Here is a 5,499-nt window from a genome sequence, read left to right as displayed (position 1 = left end):
CTGTGGTTTGCTGTGGTGCTCTTATGTTTACTGTATTGAAAGTGTTTTGCGTAGAATGTATGCAGTACCCAGTAGTGCAATTTTCTGTATGTTATATATATTTGTAAGTCCTGCTATTTTTGTTATGTATTTGTCTGAATATTTTTTTTATTATACCTAAGGCACCTACTATGATAGGAATTGTTTCTGTTTTTAGATTCCACATTCGAGTTATCTCTATTTCCAGGATTATTATTATTATTATTATTATTATTATTATTATTATTATTATTATTATTATTATTATTATTATTATTATTATTATTATTATTAGTTTCATACACACTCAATAGGCTACACCGACTGGATATAAGAAATCCTAACATCAGGCAACAGCAACTAACCTTAGATGCCAAGAACCCTCCTAAGTAGCCTAGGTGTCCCTAATGACACTGTTTTCTAGAGCTGTACTAAATTGGGCTTTATGCCTATTTCCTTTATCCATTTGTTCAGTTCTTTATGGGTAGTTCCCAATGTACCTATAACTACTGAGATACGTTTTCCCGCACTTTCCATTGTCTCTATAATTAAATAGCTAGGTTCTGGTACACTGCTATTTGTTTCTATACTTCTCATATACATTTTTCATCATGTAGGAGTGTAAAGTCACTTAACTGGCATTTTCTATTTTCTTTATCTACTACAACCAAATAAGTCGTTCTAACTTCTATTACTCAGTAAGTCTGAATTTTAAAGTCCCACAACAGCTTGTATTTCTTATTCTCTGGTACTTTACTAGGTTCATGCTCATACCATTTATCAGTATGTTCAAATCTGAGGTTTCTACATAGCTTCCAGTGGATTACTAGATTGTCTATCTTGACTTTTATGCAAATACTCCTAAATGTCTGATCTTTCGCAGCCACCAACAAACTTTATGTCTCCCTTTGCAGCTTTCCTTTCTGCAACCAGAACCATGTCTCACGACAACTATCTTCTGCAACTATATTTTTTTAATCAACCATGCATTGCCTTCTCCTGCCAGTCAGGTAGTTTTTCTGGTTTTTAACTTCATTTGAATTTTTAGTTTCCTTATGTCTTGCTGTGCGTCTAGCAGCTTTTTATAAATTTACTTCACTATTACCTACTTAGGAGTCTTTATCTAGTCTAGCTAACTCCACGCAGTCTTCTACTGATATTAACGCTCTTCTGCCTTCCTTTCCAGGTAGGTATAATCTTGCTACTCCTGCCCTTTTGTGGAGTCTTCCATTCAAAATAAATTTCGCCCTAATTCTTCTGTCTAGCTTTGCTAATTCAGTTTTTGTCCAATCTAAAAAAGCTGCTGATTACCTAAGTGATGATACTGCCCAAGTATTTACAGCCTTCTCTAGATTAGGACCATTTAGCTATGACTTTATTAGCTTCCTCACTGTTCAAATGTACTACTCAATTTTCGTTTACATCTCTATAGTTAGTACTCTGTCAGATTCTAATACACTTAGATACTTATACCTCTGTCTTCCTTTCAATAATATTAATGTATGACCATCTGGTAATTGGATGCCTTGGCTGTTGACTACCTGTCCCCTTCTCATCACTAATATTGCACACTTATCCGTATCAAATTCCATACCTATATCTTTTCTGAAGTGTCTTACAGTATGCATTAAGGAATCTATCTTTTACCCATTCTTACTAAAAAGCATCAGATCATCCATGTAGAGCAAATGGTTAAATTTTCCCTTACTATTTCTGAACTGATACTCTCCCTTTGCCTTCCTTAATACTAAATGAAGGGGATCAAATATAACACAAATATTAAAGGTGACAACGTGTCCTCCAGGAAAATTCCTCTTTTGATATTAACTTCTACCTGCATGTCACCAGAGTAGATATCTACTTTCCATTTCTTCATACTATAACTAGATAATTCTCTTATGTTGTCTACTATACTGAATCCATGAGTGTATTATCATGTCATAGGTTTCCTATAACCTTTCCATGTTATTGTTAGATTTTTCTTTCTAGCGTTTAATTCATTTAGAACTGCTTTGTCTGTTCCTCCTGCCTTCTTCCTGCAACCTTTCTGTTCTTCTGGCAGTAAGAATGGGTTGTCAAGGTGCTCGTAAATGATTCCTGAAAGCATTCCTGCTCACAGCTTCCACACCAATGTAAGCAAGTAATCTGTCTATTGTTGTTAGCTTTTATTTTTCATGATGAGTATTGTCCTACCTCTAGTCCTCCAATCTGGCATTATTCCTCCATTAACGCAACCTTGAAGTTGTTCCCTCCCCCCCCCCATGTAAACTACTAAATTTCTCTAACCAGTAACGTTGTACTAAATCTGGTCTTGGCCATTCGAATTCGGCATTTTTCCTAACACTTTACTCATTAATGCACTAGTTAATTTTAGATCTGACTGCTTCTCTCTCACTATGCCTTCCCTCACTATTTCTTCCCTCACTTTTTTAACCGTACCGCATCTCCATTATGGTTGACTGGCTTATCCTAAATATTACTCCAGAAATTTCTAGCTTCTTCTACATTAGGTTCTTCATCTTCCTCCACAATACATTTGATTATAAATTCCCCTCTGGTCTATCTGAAATAATCTATTCCGTTGATACTGATCTATTCTTTTCTGATATCTCGGGAGCGTGCCTGCTTCTATTATGATACGTTGTATCATCTCTTCTATTACTGTCCCAAATCCTTTCTCTTTGGCTATGTATCTTTTCTCGGGAAAAGATTTGTACCTTGTGTTTCCTAACTTGTTCAGGTTCCAGGTTTCTATTCTACTCAGGTATTGTCTTAAAGTCCTGACTCTCATTTGTGGTATCCTTTTTCTCATTTGTTCTTTTTTTAAAGATGTCTAATCGTCTGGTGATTACTACCTCTCTTGCAGAGATCATTAATTTATTGTTTCCTATACTTTTAGTATCAATCCTACTGATAGCAGAATCTACTTTCCTAGTCATATCTAGGAGCCACCTTTTGCTTGTGCCGATTAATGCTGGCAATCTTTTTCGTACTTCTCTACTCATTACTTCCTGCAATTATAACTAAGATCTTTGATCTTCCTCACTTAAATCACTTAGTTCGCGTGTGCCAGTTGTTCCTTCCTTATTGGTAACGCTATTATTATTGTTTCCTTTAGGTTCTTCTTTGGTTTGATCTGTATCTCTTACGTTGTTGTTTGTCTTTCCCACTGCCTGGTCTTTCTTTTCCAGTTCTCTTGTGACCTCTTCTACTTCCAATTCTGTCATCAATTTTTTTCTCCAAATAACATTAGCCTGATCAACTAATTTCTGCTCGTCACTTTAAACATACCCTTCTCTACCAAAAGTGTTGACATCCGTTTTCTATAACCCCTCTTTTGAGGTTCACTTTCTAAATAGCACTGCATCACTATCCTGTTTTGTTCGCTGGTCCATATCCTCCTCCCTGATGCTGCATTAGGATAACAGCTATGGTCAGTCTGCATCTTTACTGAACCATTGCTGAGCGAGAGGATTTCTCTTATAGGTCCAGCTTCATTTTCCCGGTTACAACCAGATTCTACGCTAACTCCTGTCCCTTATATACTAAATTAAGGTAAAGTTTGTCACCATCGTCATCACCACTATTATATTTCGACATCCGTAAGTTTCAAGTAACATTTTATTATATCATTTGTTGCAACTGTGTACTGGTGGGATGGTGTGTGATCCATTTTTTTTAATTATGGTGCGGGGATATTAAATTGGATTTGTGCTTTGTTATGGAATTTGATTTTAGTCTTTTTTTATGAATTTTTGTATTGTGTGTTGTTTATGCAGCGCAGGTTGTGTTTTGTCGGGGATTGGCTTTTCTATGGCACATGTAGGTTTTGTTAATTTTGTCGGGTATTTACAGTATGAGGTTTTTCATGCATGTTTTGGAATGGTATTGCATAGTAGTATATGTAATGCATAAATCAACTATTTGATACAGATCTATATTTAAGAGATGAGGAATTATGTGCATTATTTACATTATTTACATTTGACGGATATTTGTCCTCATCTTGTTTGTTGTTCACTCAACATCGCCATATATTCTGCAGATACTTGTTATGTTTACTTTCATTATATGTTTGTGGTAATTTCTGGTGGGGAGGCTTTGGTCTTATGCTGAAATTAAAAATCCTTCAGTCTCTACTTTGAGTCTTGAGCTTCTCAACCATTTCTGGGATTTTTCTCTGTCTATTTTTTTGCATTTAGTTTAGCCCAGTATTTGCCATGAAGGGGGTTTTCTTACCATCATTTTATCATGGTCCGTTGCTGTTCTAGTTGTTGTTTGGATTTCATTGGTTTCATAGCTTTTGTTGTTTCTTCTTCTTCTTCTTCTTCATATTTGTTAGGTAGTATGATTCATTGTTTGTATTTGTCAGCTTCCTTAAATACTGGAAAAAGCTTTTTGTTTTGCTCGTGTTTTGTGGCAATTTGTATTATATTTCCTTGCTTCTGAAGTAGGTATTTTGCATTCCTATGGTGGCTATTTTATAATAGTTTTCCAGCTATATAAGACCTTTACCACCTTCTGTACGTTCTATATATACTCTTTCTATGTCAGATTTTGGGTGCTACATACTAGATCCTGTCATTATTTTTCGTATTTACCTGTCTATTTTCGTTAGTTCATTTAGCGTCCAGTTAAGGATATTGTAGCTGTAACATATAACTGGGACGGCTAAAGTGTTAATACCTATTATCTTGTTTTTAACATTGAACTTTATTTTCAGTATTGACCTAACTCGTCTATAGTATTTTTTCTTTATTTTCTCTTTCATTTGTGTGTGCTGTATCCTATCTAGTTCATTGATATCTAGATATATGTATGCCTGGCTTTGGTATAATTTTCTTATTTCATTGGCTTTATCTAGTATGATGTTGCTACACTTAACTAGATTTCCACTTTTCAAGGGTTTCTTTGAGGCAATTTTCTAATCCAAATTTGATATATATTTCTTTGGTAAATCAATGTACTGTCTTTATTAATGTTTCCAGCTATTGATAATTTGTATCGTATAGTTTTAGGTCATCGATATATAAGAGGTGGCTGTTTGATTTGCCGTAACTTTTATAGCGCATCCAGTTCTAATTAGCATGTGAAATAAATGTGTGAATGCCAAGCAGAACAAGAGTGGAGAGAGCGTGTCTCCCTGGAATATTCCTCTTCTAACGGGGATGGCTTTCGTTTTCACAAGTCCCTCTTTTGTTTGGAGCTTTAGCACTGTCTGCCATTTATTGATAGAGTGCCTTATGTATTTTATAATTATTGGTGCCACCTTGTTTATGGCTAGTGTTTCTAGAATCCACGTGTGGGGAACACTGTCGAAAGCCTTTCGGTAGTCGATCCAGGCCATACTGAGGCCTTTCTTCTTTCTGCGGCTGTCTTCAGTTATGGCTTTATTGATCATTAATTGATCTTTAAAGACGTATGAGCCCTTGCAGCATCCCTCCTGCTCTTTTGGAAACAGATTGTTTTCTTCCGGGTGCT

The sequence above is a fragment of the Octopus bimaculoides genome, chromosome 8 (genome assembly GCF_001194135.2).
Source record: "Octopus bimaculoides isolate UCB-OBI-ISO-001 chromosome 8, ASM119413v2, whole genome shotgun sequence".
NCBI lineage: Eukaryota > Metazoa > Mollusca > Cephalopoda > Octopoda > Octopodidae > Octopus > Octopus bimaculoides.
Note: the sequence above shows the minus strand (reverse complement) of the source record.